Source organism: Engystomops pustulosus, chromosome 6 (genome assembly GCF_040894005.1).
Source record: "Engystomops pustulosus chromosome 6, aEngPut4.maternal, whole genome shotgun sequence".
Lineage (NCBI taxonomy): Eukaryota > Metazoa > Chordata > Amphibia > Anura > Leptodactylidae > Engystomops > Engystomops pustulosus.
Genome location: NC_092416.1, coordinates 48,550,964 through 48,577,849, shown reverse-complemented (window position 1 = coordinate 48,577,849; position 26,886 = coordinate 48,550,964). Strand labels below are relative to the sequence as shown.

The 26,886-nt window shown below is 41.9% G+C and overlaps 1 long non-coding RNA gene across 2 annotated transcripts in view; it reads right to left on the bottom strand.

The window, feature by feature from the left end:
* Positions 1–12,219: 12,219 nt before the first annotated feature.
* Positions 12,220–26,886, bottom strand: part of LOC140065680 (uncharacterized) — a 30,187-nt gene continuing 15,520 nt past the window's right edge. For both annotated transcript variants that reach the window (XR_011848020.1, XR_011848019.1), the window contains exons 3-4: positions 14,418–14,619; positions 12,220–12,280 (exon numbers count right to left, since the gene is read on the bottom strand). This is a non-coding gene — a long non-coding RNA (uncharacterized lncRNA). The remainder of the gene's footprint in view (positions 12,281–14,417; positions 14,620–26,886) is intronic.

The window sequence follows — 26,886 nt, the reverse complement described above, 5'->3', positions numbered from 1 at the left end:
ATGCTCGACCGAGCATCAAGCTCGGATGAGCATGTTCGCTCATCTCTAGTCATCATATTTATCTAGTTGAGAGCAAATTATGGTCTATGCAGATTTGTTTTTAACAGAATAACAAAAAACAAGAATAACATTTTAGGTAATGACCTAACATTCAGGAGTGGGTCAGAGGGAAGGTGAGTATAGGGGTAGAGGGTGGGGGTGAGCTGTGAGTCTATCCTTTTTCTTCTATTTTCGTTGATATTTTCTTCCTCAGTCAGGTTAAGTCATGGGCAACAGAGGAAAGCTCATACACATCTTATGGAACTGCCCAAAAATAATGAGCCTATGGAAGGCAACAAGCACCGTAATAAAAGAAATAACAAAAAAAGACATAGAGATTCTGCAGATCTTGACAGAAATTCTGCGGACACTGGTTCAAAGGACCAAGCCAGAAAGGGCTCAAGGAAGTCAGCCACGACCATTATCCACAACCTCCCAGTTTTAGGACTTTGGTAACATAAATTGACAGGAAATTTAGTTTCATGAAAAATTGAATTGTTATAAAATTTGGATAAAATCCTACATCATGCAATTTGATTTACTTATCACTGTGTATAGGAGTTCTGTACTATGTCATCAGTGTTTTTATTCTCCTTGCACCGTTACAAATGGTGCACATTATTCCTCTACTGTGATATTACTGTGCTTTTCATCCCTGTGCTGTGACATCACTGTGTGTATTATCCCTGTACTATGACATCACTGTGTCTATAATCCCTTTACTGTGACATCACTGTGTGTATTATCCCTGTACTGTGACATCACTGTGTGCATTATCCCTGTACTATGAAATCACTGTGTATTATCCTTGTACTGTGACATCACTGTGTGTATTATCCCTGTACTGTGACATCACTGTGTGTATTATCCCTTTACTATGACATCACTGTGTGTATAATCCCTTTACTGTGACATCACTGTGTGTATTAGCCCTGTACTGTGACATCACTGTGTGTATTATCCTTGTACAGTGACATCATTGTGTGTATAATCACTTTACTGTGACATTACTGTGTGTATTAGCCCTGTACTGTGACATCACTGTGTGTATTATCCCTGTACTGTGACATGACTGTGTGTATTATCCTTGTACAGTGACATCATTGTGTGTATAATCCCTTTACTGTGACATGACTGTGTGTATTATCCTTGTACAGTGACATCATTGTGTGTATAATCCCTTTACTGTGACATTACTGTGTGTATTAGCACTGTACTGTGACATCACTGTGTGTATTATCCCTGTACTGTGACATCACTATGTGTATTATCCCTGTACTGTGACATCACTGTGTGTATTATCCCTGTACTGTGACATCACTGTGTGTATTATCCCTGTACTGTGACATCACTGTGTGCTTTATCCCTGTACTGTGACATCACTGTGTGTATGATCATTGTACAGTGACATCACTGTGTGCATTATTCCTTTACTGTGACATCACTGTGTGCATTATCCCTGTACTGTGACATCACTGTGTGTATTATCTCTGTACTGTGTCATCACTGTGTGTATTATCCCTTTACTGTGACATCACTGTGTGTATTATACATGTACTGTGACATCACTGTGTGCATTATCTCTGTACTGTGCCATCACTTCATGTATTATCTCTGTGACAGCAGTATAGCACATGCTATAGCATGCACCAAACACTTCTGGATGGGAGGATTAATTATAAAAACCTCATCTTATCAGAACATTTTTACATCATGTCACATCTATAGGCTTATTGGCATTTCCTAATTGCAGACTATCACCGCCGTATTGTACTGACTCCTGCAGCATATTGATGTTTTATAAATATATGACAGTAATAATAATCTCTAATAACTTTTTAATTATCCATAATTAGGTAGCATTCCCTCCAGTAGAGTAATTCCTTTATTCTCTTTCCTGCGCATTATTCTATTTCCATCTGTTTGATTTCCATTTAGGAATTAGTAGTAGGTGTTTGATCAACAATTCCTCACCCTCTAAGAATAAAACCGGTTAATGACAGGACAGAAAGACGAAACTTAAGGTTATTGTTTTCTCTCTAATAAACATTTAATCATTCTAATTAGAGATGAGCGAGCACTAAAATGCTCGGGTGCTCGTTATTCGAGACAAACTTTTCCAGATGCTCGAGTGCTCGTCTCGAATAACGAGCCCCATTGAAGTCAATGGGAGACCCGAGCATTTTTCAAAGGGACCATGGTTCAGGAATAAAATGTGTTATTTAATTGAAAAAGAATGTCTTCTGATAAGTGATCAGATGTATGCAAACATCTGCAATCTATTCTTCACTGTTCCGCGCGTATATTATCTCCCGACAAGTTAGCAGATGTAAAGAACAGTGAAGAATAGAATAAAAACAGTGAACACAGGATCATTTAAGTGAAAAACGCAGTGAAAAACACAGTGAAGAATAGATTACAGATGTTCGGCACATCTGCTTACTTGTGCCCCCGTGCTGCCCGATGTCTCCCCCGTGCTGCCCGATGTCTCCCCCGTGCTGCCCGATGTCTCCCCGTGCTGCCCGATGTCTCCCCCGTGCTGCCCGATGTCTCCCCCGTGCTGCCCGATGTCTCCCTGCTGCCGTTCCGCGCGTATCTTCCGACAAGTAAGCAGATGTGCAGAACATCTGTAATCTATTCTTCACTGTGTTCTTCACTGTGTTTTTCACTTAAATGATCATGTGTTCACTGTGTTCACTGTTTTTATTCTATTCTTCATTGTTCTTCACTGTGTTTTTTTAATTAAATGCTCGATCTCGAGCAGGGGAAATACTCGTCCGAGCAACGAGCCGTTTCGAGTACCTTAATACTCGAACGAGCATCAAGCTCGGACGAGTATACTCGATCATCTCTAATTCTAATCTATCTCTGTGTCATATTTTTCTATCTATCTAGACTTTACAAAGGCTTCAGGATCGGAAGCTAAAATGTTGCTCACCAGAATAATATATTAGATTTTTTTCTACAATATCTTTTGGAGTTCTGTTAGCTTCCACATTACATGGAACATATGCTGTGGGCATGCATGACATCCTATGGTAACATACTTGCTATGCTGCTTTGGACAATTGATTTTATCTATCTACGTTAAGAAAAATAGCAGCAGTCCAGACAAATGATTTCAGGTGAAGAAAACTTTCGTTTTTATTACATTCAACATTTTGACTTGTGACATCCTCTGGTTGAGATATGCTGTCACCATTTCAAACGTTGCATGGAATAAAGACCATAGTTTTATTCACCTGAAATGATTTGCCTGGACTGCTGCTATTTTTTAAATATTTTTGAAGGATTTCCTGCAGCATGGTGGCTTAGTGGTTAGCATTACAGCCTTGCAGCCCTGGGGTCAAGTCCGGCATCAATATCTGCAAAAAGTTTGTATATTCTCTCCATGTTTGCATGGGCTTCGACTGGTTTCCTCCAAAACATACTGGCAGGTTGATTAGATTGTGAGCCCCATTTGGGACAGGCAGCGAGTTGGCAGGCGCTGTCTAATCTGTGTGCACTATACACTCACCGGCCACTTTATTAGGTACACCATGCTAGTAACGGGTTGGACCCCCTTTTGCCTTCAGAACTGCCTCAATTCTTCGTGGCATAGATTCAACAAGGTGCTGGAAGCATTCCTCAGAGATTTTGGTCCATATTGACATGATGGCATCACACAGTTGCCGCAGATTTGTTGGCTGCACATCCATGATGCAAATCTCCCATTCCACCACATCCCAGAGATGCTCTATTGGATTGAGATCTGGTGACTGTGGAGGCCATTTGAGTACAGTGACCTCATTGTCATGTTCAAGAAACCAGTCTGAGATGATTCCAGCTTTATGACATGGCGCATTATCCTGCTGAAAGTAGCCATCAGATGTTGGGTACATTGTGGTCATAAAGGGATGGACATGGTCAGCAACAATACTCAGGTAGGTTGTGGCGTTGCAAAGATGCTCAATTGGTACCAAGGGGCCCAAAGAGTGGCAAGAAAATATTCCCCACACCATGACACCACCACCACCAGCCTGAACCGTTGATACAAGGCAGGATGGATACATGCTTTCATGTTGTTGACGCCAAATTCTGACCCTACCATCCGAATGTCGCAGCAGAAATCGAGACTCATCAGACCAGGCAACGTTTTTCCAATCTTCTACTGTCCAATTTCGATGAGCTTGTGCAAATTGTAGCCTCAGTTTCCTGTTCTTAGCTGAAAGGAGTGGCACCCGGTGTGGTCTTCTGCTGCTGTAGCCCATCTGCCTCAAAGTTCGATGTACTGTGCGTTCAGAGATGCTCTTCTGCCTACCTTGGTTGTAACGGGTGGCGATTTGAGTCACTGTTGCCTTTCTATCAGCTCGAACCAGTCTGCCCATTCTCCTCTGACCTCTGGCATCAACAAGGCATTTCCGCCCACAGAACTTCCGCTCACTGGATGTTTTTTCTTTTTTGGACCATTCTCTGTAAACCCTAGAGATGGTTGTGCGTGAAAATCCCAGTAGATCAGCAGTTTCTGAAATACTCAGACCAGCCCTTCTGGCACCAACAACCTTGCCACGTTCAAAGGCACTCAAATCACCTTTCTTCCCCATACTGATGCTCGGTTTGAACTGCAGGAGATTGTCTTGACCATGTCTACATGCCTAAATGTACTGAGTTGCCCCCATGTGATTGGCTGATTAGAAATTAAGTGTTAACGAGCAGTTGGACAGGTGTACCTAATAAAGTGGCCGGTGAGTGTATAAATAAAGGAATTATTATTATTACTCACATGCACAGCCCATGTTAAAGGTGCACCCAAAAACAGTTGGTGTACTCTGTCGGAGCAGTGCAGGGGGCACCAGATTCATGAAGAGCGGGCGTCATAAATCCTGAATCTGGCGCCCTGTGCACACTACACAGGCAAACTGCATATAGTACAGACCACCATTTTTAGTAAATGTGCCGCACTGTGCTTGCATTGCATTTAGAAACGCAATGAAAATGCAAGTGTGCATGACTCGGCCTGATTTTTCATACAAAAGACAAAAAAAAACTAGACCCATGTTTCCAGATTTAAGATAAATGGGGCATTTATGAACATGACATTTAGAAATGTATCGTAAATTCAAGTGGGCGATCTCATATGTATTTCCATTGAAACGCATGTGATAGGTAATGAGCACCCGTTGTTTTGGATCTACACAATGCAAAACACTTTAGTATATTATGCCAAATATAATGTTAGAAGTACTGTCATTTTCAGTTTTTGGGGGGTGGATTCATATTTGGCATATATTTTGGGTGTATTTAGTTCACATTTTTCATGCTAATTATCTACTGCATCTTACCGTCATATTCTACAATTACCCTATAATTATGATTTTATATGATATAGTCAACCTATTTTACCTACTAATGATCTCTCCATTGAACCCCTCATCCTACTTACTGTTCATTCTTGAGGTCTCAGTGTGGTATTGATAAGTCAATGATATTGATCGCCTATATAAATAATGTTGCATAATCTGGCTGCTAGGCAACTAGGCTCAATTTATTTAAATACTATTAACTGTGTAAATGGGAGTAATTACAGTGTGCGGATGATGCATCACATGATTATCCTGTATATAGTTAGACATGATTCCAAACGAAGGAATAAATGAAAGAAAATGAAAATTCATATCTATATGTCTGCAAGTTTTTCTGCAGACTCAGCAAATTAGGTGCCATGATGGGCGCAAGTATCAACATCTGCAAAAAGTTTGTATGTTCTCTCCGTGTTTGCTTGGGCTTCCGCCAGGTACTCCGGTTTCCTCCCACACTCCAGAACATACTGGTAGATTAGATTGTGAGTCCCATTCTGTAAAGAAGATGAGCATTGGTAAATTGTTGAAAATATATATCAAGCTTTGCATAAATAAATAATTGAGGCTGGGGCATATTAATCATAATGCAACCCTACTTTTGGGAACCCTAGAAACCAGGTGGGTGGTGAAATGCAGGCAGTTCTCCGAGACTGGTTGTGAAAAAAACAACTGGTTCCAATAATTGAGGAAAAGCAGAATGATGACTCACATTCCTTTATGTGTCCTTTTATTCATTGTGGGTACTTAGGGCAGTGATTTACCTTAAAAAGGATGGACACTTATAGGAAACTTTAACATGGTAAGAGTAAGACCCTAATAGAGTCACCCATATTATACTTACCCTGATAAAGGTTCCTGTTCGCCTCCTAGAGCTGTGGATCACATGTCCCCAGCCAGCAAGATCCAATACTTCCCTTGATATCCCATGTCCTGCTGGTTGCAGGAGGATGGAAGGGGCCGTGCAGTCTTTACTGTCTGCACATCCACTCCTTAAAAACTCCCATGCCAGTGGTTGTAGGGGTGTGCAGACATCTTCGGCATGGGAGGGGTTATGGTATGGTGATACTTATCGTGAACAGAAAACTCAGAGTTAGTATTAAAGCAACTATGGGGAACCTTTGACTTGACTACTATGAGGGGGGGGGGCAATGTGATGTGGCTACTGTGGGGGTAACTGTGTCTTGGCTACAATGGGGTCACTGTGACTATTGATAACTGTGGGGGCACTTTGATTTGACTACTATGACTATATTAGCTTCTATATGGCCACCATTCCTATAATGGCTACTGCCCTCCTGCGCAGCCAAAGTACAGTAATGCGTCCACCTGCACTGCGTCAAAGGTGACCTGGCACAGTTGGCGTGTGATGTAACTTTGCATCCGCTGTGCTGCAGCTCCAGAATCGAGGCTCAAGGGAAGAAACAAATTAAGTTTTTTCTTTTTATATCATTGGCTACTGGGGACATTTTGTGTGGGGGCACTGTTACTATATTGGTTACCGTGAAGGGAATGTTACTATATTATTTACTGTGGGGGCATAATAATGATTTCTAGGGGAACACCATAACAGTATTACATTTTTGATAAGAAAACAGAGGAGATGATGGAGTGAGGAACCTAAACTTTTTGTGCAGAGTGGAGTGTTGGCTGGAGAAGCTGAAATGGCTGACAGGAAGAAGAAGAAGAAGAAGAAAAAAAAAACAGACTCCTTTGATTAGACATCATCGGATTTATAGTAAGTGCTGGCATTACACCTGAGTTTAAAATTCTGCACTCCATATTTTTGACACTGATCTTGTATTTAGCTGGGTTTTAAAAAGTGTTTTTTTTAATGTACTGAGCTGTGTTCTGATGCTGTATTTATTTACTAAACTGGGTCCTGGTGCTGTATTTATTTCCTGATCTCAGTTCTGGTGCTGTATTTTTTTTTCTAATCTCAGTTCTGGTGCTTTTTCATGTTCTGAACTTTGTTATTGTGTTGTAAATATGTACAAACTCGGTTTTAGTGCTGTATTTACTGTTAGTATTCTGCTATGTATGTGTAGAACTTGGTTAGGGGGCTGGATTTATTGTATGATTTTAGCTCTGGTGCTGTATTTGGCATGGTTCTGGTGTTGTCAGTGTTCTACCTTCTGGATCTATGCAGTTAACAAAACAATTTTGTATTCATGGGTTGGTAAAAGACCTATATATGTCTATGCCTCGGCCTGATCATATACAGGCAGTCCCCGGGTTACATACAAGATAGGGACTGTAGGTTTGTTCTTAAGTTGAATTTGTATGTAAGTCGAAACTGTATATTTTATCATTGTAGTTCCCGACAATTTTTTTTTTTGCCCCAGTGACAATTGGAGTTTCAAATTTTTTTGCTGTAATAGGACCAAGAATTATCAATAAAGCTTCATTGCAGACCATTTTAAGCTGATTATTGCAGACTGGGACTATTTTAAAGCATCCAGAGAGCTTCACCAGAGGTCACAGTGGGCAGAGGGGTCTGTCTGTAACTATGGGTTGTCTGTAAGTCGGGTGTCCTTAAGTAGGGGACCGCCTGTATTTGTGTCCAGTTTGTGATAACCCCACTACACACTGCTACACAGTGGGGCACATATACTTACCCGGTCCAGTGGCGATCCCGTGACACGTTGTCTGACGCTGATTCGGGTAGTGCTGATCTTGCGACACAAATTCTTTTTTAAATTCCGCGTTTTTTCCGAATCCGTCGGGTTGTCCGACGGCCATACCCCGATTTCTGTTGCGAGAAAGTTCGAGAAACCAGACGAAAGTGGGCGATTCGGACCCTCAGTAAATGAGCCCGCCCCCCAGTTCTAGCGTCACCTGTGACCTCACCCTCAGAGGTTTAGTCTGTTCAGTTCCTTCTGCTCTATATAATGCTGTCTGCAGGTAGGACAATGGGTCACATTATCAAAATGTGCAGTTTGCCTGTGGAGTGTGCAAAATTCCATAACTTTTTACATTTTCTGTGTACACAGCTGTATCAGGGCTTGTTTTTTGCATAACAAATTACACTTCCTAGTGATGGTATTTAATATTCCATACTGTGTACTGAGAAACTGCAAAAAAAAATTCCAAATCTGGTGAAACTGACAAAAAAACACATTTCAGCCATTTTTTTTGTGCCTTTTACAGCTTTCAGTGTGCGCTCCAAATGACTCATTGGGGTAGATTTACTTACCCGGTCCATTCACGATCCAGTGACGCGTTCTCTGCGGTGGATTCGGGTCTTCCGGCGATTCGCTAAGGCAGTTCCTCCGACGTCCACCAAGTGTCGCTGCTGCGCTGAAGTCCGCTGAGGTCCGCCGGAGTCCACGATCCATTGCTGGGTGAAGGTAAGAGTGTGTACAGCGACACTTATTTTTCTTTAAATGCGGCGGTTTTTCCGAATCCGTGGGGTTTTCGTTTGGCCACACCCCCATTTCCGTCGCGTGCATGCCGGCACGGATGCGGCACAAACCGATCGCGTGCGCCAAAATCCAGGGGCAATTCAGGAAAAATCGGTGCAAATCGCAAATATTCGGGTAACACGTCGGGAAAAAGCAAATCGGCCCTTAGTAAATGACCCCTATTGTGTCCTATTCATAGTTGTGTAAGTTGTCTTTTTAATAAAATAATTATTATTTGAAAAATTAAAAATAAGTGGCGTTTCTGACATTTGGGCGCTATTTTCTGCAAAGGGGTTCACTGCAGGGAATAACCGTTTTTATATTTTAATACATCAGGCATTTTGGGACTTGACGATACCTATCATGTTTGTGATTTCATTTATTCATTTATTTTAACAGTTATACAGGAACTGGAGTGATTTAAACGTTTAGGTTTTTATTATTTTAAAAAAAAATTACTGTATAATTAGACCCTAGGGCAGTGATGGCTAACCTGTGGCACTGGTGCCATAGGTGGCACTCAGAGCCCTTTCTGTGGGCACTCAGGCCATCACCAGAGATGACTCCAGGTACCTTCCTGCAGTCCCAGACATCCCAGGACTTGCTGTGCACAGAGCTATTTTGAAGTGACAGCTCTACCTGGGACTATTTTCTGCTTTATTGGTGTCCTCAAATGAAAACTGTGACAGAGAAGGGAGTATAAATCACAAATTAAATTTCTGTGTTGGCACTTTGCGATAAATAAGTGGGTCTTTGTTGTAGTTTGGGCACTCGGTCTCTAAAAAGTTTGCCATCACTGCCCTAGGGTGTCTGCAATACTGCTGATCTACAATAGTGTTCCACTGGCATACTATTATAGACCCTGCTGAATAGCAAGTGTGGGAGTCTTAAGTAGACTTTTTATAAATACATGTATAAGCAGTTTCTTTTCAGTGCAAAGTCAGACAGAAAACTGTCATAAATGCATTAATAAATGTGGGCCATTGTGTACAATCTGCTCATCTTCTCCTGATCCATAACATTTTGTCTGCAGATAGGACATCATGTAAAATCTGCTTGTTTGCCCTGATCTACAACTGTTTGCAGACATTTTATACTATCTGCTCATATCATGCTGCCTGCAAATAGGACACAATGGGGCAGATTTATCAAGCAGTCTGAAAGTCAGAATATTTCCAATTGCCCATGGCAACCAATCACAGCTCCCCTTTAAAATATTCATGAGCACTGGTGAAATGAAAGCTGAGCTGTGATTGGTTGCCATGGGCAATTGGAAATATTCTGACTTTCAGACTGCTTGATAAATTTGCCCCAACGTAGAATCTGCAGTTTCTTCTGCTCTACAACATGGTGTCTTCAGATAGAACGCTATGTGCTCAGTGGGGCAGATTTACATACCCGGTCCATTCGCGATCCAGCGGCGCGTTCTCTGTGCTGGATTCGGGTCCGGCCCGGATTCACTAAGGTCCGTGCGCCGATATTCACCAGGTGTCGCTGCTGCGCTGAGGTCCTCCGGAGTTCACTTGCTTTTTTCTGGTGTATGTGAGTGCTTGATCTTGCGACACAAATGGCTTTTTAAATTCCGCAGTTTTTACGAATCCTTCGGGTTGTCCAGCGGCCACGCCCCCCAATTTCTGTCGCGTGAAAGTCGGCGCGATTGCGCCAAAAATCTATCGCGAGCGCCACAATCCCGTGAAATACAGCGCAAAACGGAAATATTCGGGAAAAACCCGACGGATTCGCGGCTGCGGACCCTTAGTAAATGTGCCCCATTGTCTTTTGCTATATCACATTCTGTTTGCAGATAGGACACTATGTATACAGTAATCTGCTCAGCCCCTCCTGCTCTATAACATGATGCCTGCTGATTAGACACTACAAAACATCTACTCAGCCCCATCTGGTCTATGCAGCTTCGACTGCATCTTCATAGTGAAGGGATTTAACACTTTGTAAAAAAGTATATGGGTGTTTCCATTATTTTATTTTTTTATGATGAAATTAACTTAAACCAAGGATTTATCTTTAAGCTCCGTTAATGCTCTTTTAGAGCATCCACAGAATTTCACGTTGTACAAAACATGGAGTCTTCAGTCTTATCTGCTTTCAATAGAAGGCTAGAATCAGTACTTGTTGGTACATATACATGACACAGAGAATTTGCCCGACATAAACCAAACATGAAGAACACTGGCCCCTAGTGGTAGGTGCATTTATGGCAAGAGCTAGGTCCTTGTGTACAGAAAGCTCTGAAGTGCAAATCAGCCCTTAGCAGCCGACATGTTTCCTGTGCTACTCATGCTCACTTGTACTTGGGGATTACATTTCTTCTCTTTTGTTGCTGTATACATTTTACGTTCCTATAAAATAAAAAGAAATGCGCTATAGAAAAAAGTAGTAATACTAGTAAATTCAGAACTTCTGTTTCCTGTGTGTTTTTACATTGTAGCTTGAACTGCAAACTCTTTTCGGCAGCTTTCTCTTTGAGAAACTCCTTGCAGTCTCCTTTATGGTGGGGATTAGAGGCCTTCAATAGGTGTGATCACTCTTCTAGCATAAAGCTTTTCAAGTTTACCTCTGAATCGGCTAAGAACGCTTATTTCACACAGTCTGCACTTCACTGGCTTTGATTCCCCTGTCTCATTCTTAATCCTGGCAGAGATTCCTTAGTCACAGAGGATGACTGCATTGCATGCTTAAACAGAGATAGATTAACCGGGCTAAGTTATATGGAGTGAAAAGGAGCAGAAAATATGTATTAATAGGTTCGCAAAAGCATTGGTGGCGACTGGCCTTTTCTCATTTTTGACACTTTTAGCAAAGTCTGTAAAGAAAATGAGATGTTTCTGCGGAAAATAACGTAAGACGCACGCCATTAGTGAAGACTAATTGAAGAAAAAGCTGAGAAAAGGCACCAAACCACAATTTCAGCCTCTCTACGATTCAGGATGCAGACAGTCTTAATAGGTCCGCCTTGGAGCCATTAGAAGCAGGACAGACTCCACTCTCATTTAGGGGTCTATTCGCTTTAGGTGTAAGAGTAATAATTGGTCATTAACGGCTTTCAAGTTAATGACTTTTGCACTTTGTTGAACATTGATTGTGGATGGATCAGGAGCTGATTGGTTAATAGCACTAATGTTCTGCGGAGAGAGATGTAAAGGTTATAGATGGAAGGAACGGGAAGAGGTTCTCCTGGATGAGAAAGGAGTCAGCTGTTTTCTCCAGAATTAGAACCACATCTGCCCTCCTATAGCAGATTAGATGCATTCACTTTAATAGAAAAGGACTCGGACTGGGGTTCCAGATAACATTTTGGGGTCTTAACTAGTAAAAATATCCAAGCAGCCTTCAAATTACGTTTTTTTTTTTCTTTATTCATGGGTTCAATTATTACAGCCTGTGCCCATCGGAGGATCATTAAGTGCCCAGGAGGGACATTCAGACACTGGATGGATTGCAATGCTAGACATAGCCCATGACTAGGTGTTGAGACTCTTCCTAAAAGAGATAGATGCTTAGAGTTCTATGTTACATGATTTCCTATCATAGTTTATCTAACATTTCAGACTAATATGCAAGTAGCTTATGGTATGTCACATAGATGAAACTATGACACTTTATGTCATCCATGATATTCGGAGTATTATGGCAGAATAATAGCTATTAATGTCTCACATTGTACCATTCTGTCTATCATCTGACTATAATTTGACAATCTGTTGACACATCCCCATAATTAACCTGGGAACAAATCTAGACAACCTTGCTGTAATCAGTCCAGGTGTATAGAAGACAAGATCACAATGGAATCATTCATATATCCTCTGTCCCCACCCTATGTCTAAGAATGCATCAGACTCTGAAATTTTGAGAAAAATAAACTTTTGTACTGATATTGAACGTAAGTGTTGTTCATTTAGAAAGGTGGGACTTTGAAGGTGGGACAAAGGGCATTTGCCCCTTTCGCTGGCTGGGCATCTTAATTTTTACTATCACATGGACTCCTACAGCTATCACATGGACTCCTTCTCTGTAAACAATATATTGGAAGCTTCCTCTACAGTACATCAAAACTGTATAGTGCCTACATAAGGACTTAGGGCTCGTATTATTGGTTATGTTATGCATTGGAGGGTGGAAAACTGGGTATTTGCCCAGGGCCTCCTGTCCTAAAGCGGCCCCCTGCATGTGGACTTTTGTGGGCAGAGGATGTATTTCTAGCTTTTTGTCTATCTAGTTTTGCCCAGATTTGTCATGTGATCTTATAAAAAGGTTGCTAGGAAAATAGCATACACAACTAATTAAAATTGAATTTATGAGCTGAGAAGAACATCCTGAATCATATATTGTAATGTTTTTATGTAACTATTGATCTAAATAATCTTGACATTTTCCAAATCTCAAGCAAGAAAGTGTAGCATACACAATGGGGCAGATTTATCAAGCTGTCTGAAAGTCAGATTATTCCTAGTTCCTAGGCAACCAATCACAGCTCCCCTTTAAAATATTCATGAGCACTGGTAAAATGAAAGCAACTAGAAATATTCTGACTTTCAGACAGCTTGATAAATCTGCCCCAATGCCTATATAACACATTTTACTGTTCAGTGTAGATGTAACCTGCAGAGTGATTTCATTTTGTGAGTTTTGTGGTTGGGACACCCATCAGTGGGTACATGGATAGAGGCAGCACCAATTATTTATAACATAAATAAAATCCAGCACTCAATAAATGTAGAGATAGAAGAGAGATTTATCATTCAAATAGAAAACAAATACTTGAGTGGGGATCAATTATTTATAGCATTTATCTGATGTTATTTACCAAAGCAGCACAGATGTATACCTTGATTGGAATATAAAACCTATTAGTCCTCTAAAAACATAGGGTTTTTAAAATACTGTATATACTCGAGTATAAGTCGACCCGAGTATAAGCTGAGGTGCCTAATTTTGCCAAAAATAACTGGGAAAACTGATTGACTCGAGTATGCATGGGAAATGCATTGGTCACAAGCAGCCCCTCAGCGTATAAATTTATAAACCCACATACTCACCTTCTGGCAGTCCATGATGCTAAGCGCGGCTCCCGATGCTCTTGTCCCTTTGGCTCCTTTCTTCCTTCTCTCTGTAACAGGAGCAGAGGCAAGTCCTTGTGCTCTGAACACCGGCGCACACTATGACCTCACCAGCGACAAAACATCACAGTGTCCGTCGTCCGATAGAGCAAATGGACGTGCCTCTGCCCACTGTTACATGCAGAGAGAAGAAAGAAGAGGAGCCGCGAGGCGGGAGCATCAGTGAGCCACTCCAAGCTTCAGGGAGTGCCAGAAGGTGAGTATGTCATTTTTTTTCATAGATTTTTGTGTATAAGCCGAGGTGGGGTTTTTCTGAATATTTTTGTGCTTAAAAACTCGGCTTATGCACGGGTATATAGGGTATCTCATTTAGTAAATTTTGAAAGGTGTTTTAATATTCAGTTTTCACTGAAATGATAATAATTGTATCCTAATAGATGTGATGGAAAATATTTGTATTTAATTTGTGCCAAAACCACAAAACCTTGAATAGATATGCACTTCTCTACTAATAGCTAATAAACTTACTCATTTTTATATTGTAGAGGGCAGAATACCTTAGACTGAGTGTACATGTCTCCCTGTGACTGCTGCAGCTGGTCCATGCCTGCATTTGCAGTAAAACAAACTTAATTTGAGCTCACAATGACTTGTATCTGCAGGCTGTTTTCTTCCGCTGGCCTCGGAGAGTCTTACTGTGAAATGTTTTCTTCCCTCCCAGGCCATCTCTTAGCTCAGCTGAGCATAATGACTTCCAATCTGTTCAGGAAAAGAAAAATGGAGGAGATTTCATTTTGATTTTTTCGACAAGCCAAGCTGGCAGGAAACTCAGCACAGGGAGACTGGGGGATGAGAAATGTGAAGGAAGAAAGGAATAGAAGAATAAAGACATTGCACAACACGTCCCAACTTCCCCAACAGCCAATGGGAGATAGAGCACTTTGCTTTAATTCAGAGAGGTAAAAGGCTTCTTGTCATTGTGTAATATCACTGCGCAAACAGATTGCATAGAGAGGAACAGAAAGCGCTTACATTTCTGGAGCTTACGTCTCTCCAAGACAGGAGGTACAATAAAACATGTTTTTCTCTGGGATTGTACCAGATCTTTGTCCTCTGTGATAATTCAGGAAATGTCAAATTCAAGATGTAGAAAATCTTTATATTGGATAAAAATATTTGTTGACTGTGAATTAAGTGAAAGCTCTTTTAGGCTATGCTCATAAAAAATCCTCTTTTACAGATTTTATGTAAAAATATATAAACCATAAAGTCTCCTCCCCAGGGGTCCTCCTGGTTCCAGCAGAGACTTTCTGGTTTCCAGGACTTTCACTGCCATTTCACTTTCAAACCATTAGTATATACATTGTGCATGTGATTGCTGTATCAATCTCTGGCTCATTGGCTGTGTATTGCTCATTTATACATGACTGCTAAGACCAGCCGTGGCTTGCCCATCACGTGCTCCATATATGTCACTTTTGTTCAAACTTCCAAAAATATTAAATCATTGTGGTCCTATCACTGTCTCCAAAAAGTTCATAACAGGCAGACCATATAAAGTAATTCTTAGTACCCACCCCTAGAAAATAAACCTTCTTACTAGGTTGTCTTCTTGTTAACCCACTATTGAGAGGTTGACCTCTTTACCTCATGATTTTGTAATGTGTGTGTGGTTCAGGATATTAGGTAATTTACACACACACATCACACACACACACACACACATACATATATATATATATATATATATATATATATATATATATATATATTGTAAGACCGCATGTTCAGAAATGTCCTTGACCTCATCAGTTGTCATTACTGTCCATAAAACGGTTGCAGATAGAGGGTCATGTGATCTGTATCTCTCCATGAACAATCTCCCCCTGCTAGGACCTTATATGATATTATTCATGAATAAAAGATCATGGCCCTGGAAGGGCGATTGATCATAAAAAGATAGCGATCACATGACCCTCCATCTGGAGCCATTTTATGGATAGGTCTGGTTGATGAGGTAAAAGACAGGGGGACCAGCACTCACATGCACCAGGAAGAAGAAGGTGAACTGCGGCGGACCCCAGCGGTTAAGGGACACATGCAGGAAATTGGAAGCACAATCTTAGTGACTCGCGGCAGCTCCGAATAACCGTCGGACATTCCGGATCGGCAGTGTCAACAGGACGGGTAAGTAAATGTGCCCCAATATATGTAAAGTATTAACTTTACATATCAAGAAAATGGAGCATAACTATTAATAGATGTATATCGGTAAATTACCTAATATCCCACTCCCCTCACACTTACACACACATTACAAAAAACATGAGGTAAAGTGGACAACCCCTTTAAAGTTCATACCCCCCCATGTTCATATTTATTTTGCAGTTTAGAAACATTAGGATGACTTTTGGGTCTTTGCTGTCATGGATTAGCACTGCCACATGAAATTTAAGCCTAATGTCATTTAATACAAGTAAACCTATCTTTTTGCAGAAAATAAGTCACAGGTCACACATAAAGATGGTTTTTCTTCCAGCTGGAAAATCTTTTGAAAACTTTTCTATGTACGTGAATGGGATAGCAAAAACCACATTCACATGCATTAGATGCAGATTTTACACAAATCCCCCCAAAAAATCTACATGAAAATTCCATTATGTGAATCAACCCTCAGGCAAGAATTTTGCACCCAAATATTCATTAAATAAGCTAATATTCTACATTCAGTGGCAGTTCGGGGGTAATTCAATGTACACTATACTCATGGATTCCACGTGGCAGAGCCACAGATGGTAGAGACATAAAATATTATAGTGCAGTTAGGGCATCAGAGATTTCATAATATTACTGAAACCTGGCAATGAGGCTGAAGTGTATCCCTGGTATTTGATACTAGAGTAGTAGTTTCATATCTTTAATAGAGCTCTTTCCTGTTAACAGCCAGAGTGTTCCAACACCATCTATTGTATCTGAAAGAAGCAATTAAAAATCTGGCAACCTATACATTGTAAAACCTTTTAAAGAGGAGGACCAATATATTTTAGATTTAAAAGAAATCTACCATGATAAACCAGGGCACTTACTTATACATCCAGGAAACGGGACTGTGGTAATCTTTTTATATCCGTTATCCATGTCCTCCTTCCTACTCTATATTATAAAATAACCGTCAATGCTATTTAGATGTAAAAGGACACCTTGAAGCTCTCTGCTGTCCCTACTATGACCAGCTCTTAAGGCAGGCTACTCCACAGATTTACTGTAATAAGATAACAACCATGTTTATATTGGGGATATATTGACATAATAAAAGATATGTTTATCAAATAGAAAAGGATAAATGACAAATCAAGACCGGGCCACATTTCTCCAGGGGCCCAATAGCAGCAGCATGACCTGCCTCTGTGATATGCATGTGATATGTTGCACACCCCTGTCATGTATTTTATTTATTTTCTTTTGGGCGATCTTGAAAATAAACATGACATGGAAATATGACAAGTCATTTTTCATCGTTTAATTAAAAACAACTACTGATGTTCCTTTACTGTAATAATTTATACATATAATACGTGTTACGCGCAGAAGTGCATCTGTTTTTGCAAATCAAATACTGTCATTTTATTTCAGATGATAGGGCGACATTACAGTTACCGTGCTTGGCTGAGTGACGTTAATGGCGATAAGATATGCAACACTGGGTCCTTTTTTCCGTGGCACATGTTACATGATATGAGAAATTGAAATTAGATATTTTTCAGCTGTGAAAGCAAATACTTTCCATGGTCGTATCTAGAAATCATAGACATTCACATTTAGTGCTAGCTTAAAATAAACAAGGCGAAGAATTATCTATCTCTATCTATCTCAATCTAGCGATAGCGGACCATGTCACACACAAAAAAGTATACATTTGATTACAATTTAACATTAAACACTTGTGTTAAAGGAAATCTATCATCAAAATCCATCATGATAAACCAGGGACACTCACTCATAGATCCAGGCACTGTGACTGTGGTAATCGTCTTATATTTGTTAATTATGGCCTTCTTTCTTTTAAAATCAACTTTTAAAATGATGTTAATGAGCTAGAAAAGCTAATTATGCTATGGAGCTCGTGATCTGGCTTCATAGGCAGGTACACTGTCTCCCTCTCTGCCCAGCTGTCTCAACACTTCCACCTCCCACTATGTGAGATAACAGCAGGCAGAGGGATGGGAAAGTGCTGAGACAGCTGGGCAGAGAGGGAGACAGTGTAACAGCCTATGAAGCTAGATCTTGAGCTCAAGCAATGCTTCACAGAACCCTTCTTGCTAATAAGCATAATTATAAAAGTTGATTTTAGAAGGATGGATAACAAATACAAGAAGATTACCACAGTCACAGTGTCTGGATCTCTGACCCATTGTAATAAATTGGTGTTTTCAGAGGTTTTTCTCATGCACACACACACACATTTTTCTAAACTCGCGTTTAAATCTCAGCATGCTCTACTTTTCACAGTGAAAAGTCACACATGTGAAGTCACACATGTGAAAAACGCACCATGGAGATGCATCAAAAACACATTGGGGCAGATTTATCAAGCAGTCTGAAAGTCAGAATATTTCCAATTGCCCATGGCAACCAATCACAGCTCCCCTTTAAAATATTCATGAGCACTGGTGAAATGAAAGCTGAGCTGTGATTGGTTGCCATGGGCAATTGGAAATATTCTGACTTTCAGACAGCTTGATAAATCTGCCCCATTGTACTTTGATCAGATTCTGACATGATCTGCAACGCAAGTGTGAAAGGGTCCTTAGTGTCCCTGGTGCTTCATTTTGATGGTGGATTTCCTTTAAATCCTACTAAAAGCCCAAAATAGGGATATAGCAATGTTTAGTGTCACTGTCCCAGTGTTATTACTATGTAGTATAGTGCAGTTACAAAAATCACAACATTTCACTATATTGTTGCGTATTCTTAAATTTGGGCCCCATATAGACATCCATATGCATTTCATCTGATAGTACTGTGCACAATAGGAAACAGTGTAATCCACCATATTGCCACTGTACAGCTCCATATGGGGTGCTATAACATAGAAAGAGTTTTCCTGTAATAGAACTGAAAACTCTGCTTCGAAAGGGAAAAAATCATTCAATTCATAACATCCAATGGATCCCAGTGCACTCTTTTCTTATTTTATTTCATAGAAATGATTTTCTGAACCAAAGTATATAAAAATATGCATTGCCCTATAGAAATATATTAGCATTAAAGGGGCTGTTCTTCGGAAAACTAATAGTGCAACACCCCTGCCAATGCAAAGGGTTAGGTAGGTGTTGCGAAAGTGTCCCTCTCCATGTCAGAAGCTGTAACATAGGAAACTTAGTAATTGCAGCTTGAAGATACTGACTGGAAAGGCAATACACAGTTAACTGGTGTATGTAATCAGCCAATGATCTGTTTGTTATGAAAGCTGGAGTGTGATTGGAGAGGTGCTACCACCTGACCAGGGGGAGTATAAAAAGCCCCTGCTGGGTGAGAGTACATCATTCAGTCAGAGTGAGAGACTCCATCTTGGAGTCAGACTGCAGAGGAGAGTGTGCAGCATATGCCCCATTGCTGCCACAGATACTAATCCCAGGAACTTCTAGTGCCTCATGCCTACTGCCTGCTTCTACTACTTGGACACAGTTCTCCTTGAACCAGCCCAGCCTGCATCTTCTATCAGGCTGTGTGCACCTTTCCTGCATACCAACTCTCCTTGAGCATCCCAGTGTCCAAGCATATGCCGTGTTATCATGTTTGGCCATTGCCTGCTGTTCAATAAAGAACTATAAGTTGATTTGCACAAAGTTGCCTCCGAGACACCCACCATGGTCTCCCTTACCCAGGGATTCATCCTACAGACACTCAGGTGTTGCCCCAAGGAGAAACCAATACATCAGCCTCTCCCTCCATATTTCTTGCACACACCACCTGCAGACCTGCCAGGCTGTAGGACAGCCCTCCGGTCCCCATACCAAGCACCATGACATCAGCATTCCCTAGGCCGCAACTGCCAGCCACTCCGGTATTCTGGGCCGAGGCTGCCTCCCGGACCCAAGAAAAGGCTAGGCCCCGGTGTGGGGTGTTGCAATAGCTTACTGTACTTTAAATACTTATTTTTATAACGAACATCTTACTTGAGTCTTTCCGTCACTTTACTGTTGATAAAAAGTTTATCTGATTATCTCATGATGGCAGGACATGCCCCTTCTACCAACCCCAGACACAGACTCCTCCCTGCAACCCCACACTGTTCCTATGCATATTACAACAAATGTTTAAGACAGCATCAGAACTCAAGACTAGTGGTATAACAGGCAGCAAAGCAACGTGGTGAGCCACAAACTAAACAGACACAGAGGACTTTTGTAAACCTTAAAGTCTCATACAATCTTCATCATACATATAATACTGGTAGGTTGAGATATAACTCCAACCATATGTCTAAATTTGTATATATATCAGGCATACATATATGAAAAAGCAAATTGAACACAGCGCAAGTTATATGATAATAAATATGTAGACAAATATACAATTATATATACATATACATGTACATATATAGTAGTATCAGAGACAGAAGTGGTAATTGTTGGCAATGAATGTCTCACCGATCGGACGATGACTATATAGCATATAGACACACCGATCGGATGATGACTTTGTCACATATAAACACACAATGAGAGCTGCTGCAGTAAACCTGTCATCCAATACTACTGGCTGTAGCGGATGATAACGAGGGATTTAGAAAGGTAAAAAACAGGGTGGAGCCGCGCTGCTCAATTTCCCATATTTAATTCAGAATCACAGTGGACTACGCGTTTCGGAAGCAGAACGCTTGTATTCTTGGACCTGATGAAGGAGGCGTTCCGCTTCCGAAACGCGTAGTCCACTGTGATTCTGAATTAAATATGGGAAATTGAGCAGCACGGCTCCAGCTTGTTTTTTACCTTTCTAAATATATCGGGCATGTCAGGATCAGTGCCAGTGCTGACAGGAGGCTGGGTACCGGGGAGATCAGAGCTCAGCTTTCATTTTCCCACAGCAGTTTATAAAATGAAAGTTGAGCTCTGATTGGTTTCCATGGGCAACGAGAACAGTTGTACCACAGACACTTCTGATAAATCTCCCCCATCATGACTTATAGAGGACTCCGTGAAAGCTAATATCTCTTGTAATGTGTCTGGAAAGCTGCTGATCTGCCCACATACTGGTTCTTCTGGGACACTTCTTTAGTTAACAAGGAGCTTGATGATTTTCCCCACAGACAAGACAGAAAATGTGGTGTTTAGGTTATATTCTCCGTTTCACTACTGTCTGAAGCATAGCTTGAGCTTATTGAGCGGATATACACACGGACGACTGGCTGACAGCCAACATGTGGTAACTTTAGACTAAAAGCCACTAGGCTTAGTGTAAGGCCACAGCTTGTACAATGTATGGCCATGCATTTAACACTGATACTATGCGGAGATGGCCACCTGTCTATAAGACTTGTATCTATTATCTGAATGGGCCTATAGGGAATCTGGCGAGCCACTTGGCAGTCACCCAAATCTGCAATTTTTTTCTGTCTTCCCCACTCCACCCCGATCAGCTCGATTCATGAAAACGGATATCTGGGTCTCATCACCACCCTGCCTGCTGAGGATTAATTAGGATTTGCAACAAAGAATAGAAACAAAACCACAGGTATGCTTGTCGTTGAAATAAATGCCAAAATTATAACGTAGGAATCTTATAGTCGGGTCATTGTTGTGTTTTTTTTACCCTTTGTTTAATATGTTCTCTTCATAAACACACAGATTAATGTCATGGTAATTGAAAAGCAATCCACTATGGATTCTGAGCTTCTTGTCCTATATTACTAGCCGAGGCTGAGTTATCTCTAGAATGAAGTACAGGCTTCTATTTAAGACTGATTCAGACAGCAGCTGGGGACATTACAGGCAGAGGAAAAGAAAGCGATAGAGCCAGAGCCTTAGTATCCTACAGTTTATTTATTTCTTGAGGGTATTTATACAAGACAAATCTCCCAGCACAAGTGTTGATATCTGTTAAGCATAAGATGGATTAAGAAGGGCTTGGCTAAGACACAAGTATTAAAACGGCCATCTTTCTTCATGTTGCTTTATGGAAAAATTAAAATGCATTTAGGAAACTTGGTCTTTGTGACCTTCGCTAACCTGATGCCATTTCCACATAGATTTGCCCCTGTCTGTATTGGCGGAGCCGGTGGGATTTAAATTTCCTTATAAAGTAGATGTTAAAATATATAGACAGGACGGGTTAGATTACATTGCCTCATATTATAGCTGTCTTTTATAGACAGATTATTGGTGAATACAGGGGGTCGTCATTCTTTTACAAAGTAGGAGGAGAATGGAAAAGAACATGGCATCACATCCTTTGCAATGGTGAAATCGGTTTGGACTTTTATCAACATTCAAAAATTTAGTTGGTTGTGACTATGGGGTTGCGACTATGTCAGATTTGTATTCTCGAAGACATTGATAAATCATGACCCTTTCCATTGTGATTCCATTTGAGTTCTAGTATTTTTGCCAGCATGGAGAGCATTAAAATCCCAGAAACCTTCATAAAGAATAGAGATGAGCGAACATACTCGTCTGAGCTTGATGCTATTTCGAGCATTAGCGTACTCGAAACTGCTCGTTGCTCGGACGAATACTTCGCCCGCTCGAGAAAATGGCAGCTCCCGCCGTTTTGCTTTTTGGCGGCCAGAAACAGAGCCAATCACAAGCCAGGAGACTCTGCACTCCACCCAGCATGACGTGGTACCCTTACACGTCGATAGCAGTGGTTGGCTGGCCAGATCAGGTGACCCTGGGATAGACTAGCCGCTGCCCGCGCTGCTCGGATCATTCTGTGTCTGGATGCCGCTAGAGAGAGAGCTGCTGCTGGTCAGGGAAAGCGTTAGGGTGTTCTATTAGAATATTGTTAGGCAGGAGTGATTCAACAAGAACCCAACAGCCCTTCTTAGGGCTACAATAACGTTATACTTTTTTTTTGTTTGTTTGCTTGTGGCTGGGCTTGCTGGCACTAGTAGTGCAGCTAGTACCATATTGTGAGGAATTTGCAGGGGGACTTGCTACCGTTGTGTTTAGCTCTTAGTGACACACATATCCACCTCAAACACCAAAGTGGGAAAATTTATTAGGGGTTTGATTTCAATTAGGCACAGTCTGGCAGTTTCTTTTTATTTTATGTTTATTTTTTCATAACTCAGCGTCATCTCATCAGTGTGCTTTCATACTTGGTTAGAAAATAGCCAAAGGAGAATCCAAACGGCTTACTTACGCCTACAATAGCGTTATATATATTTTATTTCTGGTTGATATGCTGGTGGCTGTCCTTGCTGCAGTGCATATACTAGCCAATTGTGAGGAATTTGGAGTGAGACTTGCGACCGCTGTGTTTAGCGCTTAGTGTTGCACATATCCATCGCAAAGACCGAAGTGGGATAATTTATTAGGGGTTGGATTTCAATTAGGCACAGTCTGCCATTTCCTTTTTATTTTACGTTTATTTTTTCATAACTCAGCGTCATCTCATCAGTGTGCTTTCATACTTGGCTAGAAAATAGCCAAGGGAGAATCCAAACGGCTTACTTACGCCTACAATAGCGTTATATATATTTTATTTCTGGTTGATCTGCTGGTGGCTGGCCTTGCTGCAGTGCATATACTAGCCAATTGTGAGGAATTTGGAGTGAGACTTGCGACCGCTGTGTTTAGCGCTTAGTGACGCACATATCCATCGCAAAGACCGAAGTGGGAAAATTTATTAGGGGTTGGATTTCAATTAGGCACAGTCTGGCAGTTTCTTTTTATTTTACGTTTATTTTTTCATAACTCAGCGTCATCTCATCAGTGTGCTTTCATACTTGGTTAGAAAATAGCCAAAGGAGAATCCAAACGGCTTACTTACGCCTACAATAGCGTTATATATATTTTATTTCTGGTTGATCTGCTGGTGGCTGTCCTTGCTGCAGTGCATATACTAGCCAATTGTGAGGAATTTGGAGTGAGACTTGCGACCGCTGTGTTTAGCGCTTAGTGACGCACATATCCATCGCAAAGACCGAAGTGGGAAAATTTATTAGGGGTTGGATTTCAGTTAGGCACAGTCTGGCAGTTTCTTTTTATTTTACGTTTATTTTTTCATAACTCAGCGTCATCTCATCAGTGTGCTTTCATACTTGGTTAGAAAATAGCCAAAGGAGAATCCAAACGGCTTACTTACGCCTACAATAGCGTTATATATATTTTATTTCTGGTTGATCTGCTGGTGGCTGTCCTTGCTGCAGTGCATATACTAGCCAATTGTGAGGAATTTGGAGTGAGACTTGCGACCGCTGTGTTTAGCACTTAGTGACGCACATATCCATCGCAAAGACTGAAGTGGGATAATTTATTAGGGGTTGGATTTCAATTAGGCACAGTCTGCCATTTACTTTTTATTTTACGTTTATTTTTTCATAACTCAGCGTCATCTCATCAGTGTGCTTTCATACTTGGCTAGAAAATAGCCAAAGGAGAATCCAAACGGCTTACTTACGCCTACAATAGCGTTATATATATTTTATTTCTGGTTGATCTGCTGGTGGCTGTCCTTGCTGCAGTGCATATACTAGCCAATTGTGAGGAATTTGGAGTGAGACTTGCGACCGCTGTGTTTAGCGCTTAGTGACGCACATATCCATCGCAAAGACCGAAGTGGGAAAATTTATTAGGGGTTGGATTTCAATTAGGCACAGTCTGCCATTTCCTTTTTGTTTTACGTTTATTTTTTCATAACTCAGCGTCATCTCATCAGTGTGCTTTCATACTTGGTTAGAAAATAGCCAAAGGAGAATCCAAACGGCTTACTTACGCCTACAATAGCGTTATATATATTTTATTTCTGGTTGATCTGCTGGTGGCTGTCCTTGCTGCAGTGCATATACTAGCCAATTGTGAGGAATTTGGAGTGAGACTTGCGACCGCTGTGTTTAGCGCTTAGTGTTGCACATATCCATCGCAAAGACCGAAGTGGGATAATTTATTAGGGGTTGGATTTCAATTAGGCACAGTCTGCCATTTCCTTTTTATTTTACGTTTATTTTTTCATAACTCAGCGTCATCTCATCTGGCATAGCAGTGTGCTTTCATACTTGGCTAGAAAATAGCCATAGCAATAGGATAGCATTGTTTGGTTTTAAAAACTAAAAAACACAAAAAAAAACTAAAAAACACAAAAAAAAGTAAAAAAAAAAATTAAAGTTATATAACTTTCATTTTCAAGATGTTTAACCCGAGGGCTAGGGGTAGAGGACGAGGACGAGGGCGGGGACGTGGGCGTCCATCTACTGCAGGGGTCAGAGGCCGTGGTCCTGGGTGGGGTGAGACACCACCTGCTGATGAGGGAGCAGGGGAACGCCGCAGAGCTACACTCCCTAGGTTCATGTCTGAAGTTACTGGGACTCGTGGTAGAGCACTGTTGAGGCCAGAACAGTGCGAACAGGTGATGTCGTGGATTGCCGACATTGCTTCGAGCAATTTGTCCACCAGTCAGTCTTCCACGCAGTCCACCCATGTCACCGAAATCGGCACTCCTCCAGCTCCTGCACCTCAGCCTCCTCCCCCCCAGTCTGCCCCTCCCAGGAAAATTTGGCATTTGAACCGGCATACTCTGAGGAACTGTTTTCTGGACCCTTCCCACAGTCACAAACCACTTGTCCGGTTGCTGCTGAGCAATTTTCCGATGCCCAGGTTTTCCACCAGTCGCAGTCTGTGGGTGATGATGACCTTCTTGACGTAGTGGAAGAAGTGTGTAAAGAGGTGTCCGCCGATGAGGAGACACGGTTGTCAGACAGTGGTGAAGTTGTTGTCAGGGCAGGAAGTCCGAGGGGGGAACAGACTGAGGGATCGGAGGATGATGAGGTGACAGACCCAAGCTGGGTTGAGAGGCCGGGTGAACACAGTGCTTCTGAGACGGAGGAGAGTCCTATAGCAGAACAGGTTGGAAGAGGCAGTGGTGGGGCCAGACGGAGAGGCAGGGCCAGAGCAGGTGCATCAGCGCCAAATGTGTCACGTAGTGAAGCTCCCGTGGCGAGGGCTCCCGCGGCGAGGGCTAGATTTTCAGAAGTCTGGAGGTTCTTTAAGGAAACACCGGATGACCGACGGACTGTGGTGTGCAACCTTTGCCAAACCAGGATCAGCAGGGGTTCCACCACTACTAGCTTAACTACCACCAGTATGCGCAGGCATATGAATGCTAAACACCCGAATCAGTGGCACCAAGCCCGTTCACCTCCGGTCGTGCACACCACTGCTCCTTCCCCTGTGTCAGCTGATAGTCAGCCCCCTGCCCAGGACCCTGGCACAAAAACCCCATCGTCGCCTCCACGATCCTCCACAGCATCCACCAGCATTCAGCTCTCCATACCCCAGACGCTGGAGCGGAAAAGAAAATATAGTGCAACCCACCCGCACGCCCAAGCCCTTAATGTCCACATCTCCAGATTGCTTAGCCTGGAGATGCTGCCCTATAGGCTAGTAGAGACCGAGGCCTTTCGCAACCTCATGGCGGCGGCCGCCCCTCGGTATTCGGTCCCCAGCCGCCACTACTTTTCCCGATGTGCCGTCCCAGCCCTGCACCAGCACGTGTCAGACAACATCATCCGTGCCCTGACCAACGCCGTTTCTGACAAGGTCCACCTGACCACGGACACGTGGACGAGTGCTGCCGGGCAGGGCCACTATATATCGCTGACGGCACATTGGGTTTACTTGGTGGAGGCTGGGACCGAGTCTGACCCTGGGGCTGGTCATATACTGCCGACGCCGAGGATTGTGGGGCCTACCTCGGTCCAGGTCTCAAAGGCCTACTATGCCTCCTCCTCCTCCCACCCCTCCTCCACCTCCTCCTCCGAACTACCATCCGTGGGCATGGCGCCATCAGTCGCTATCTCTA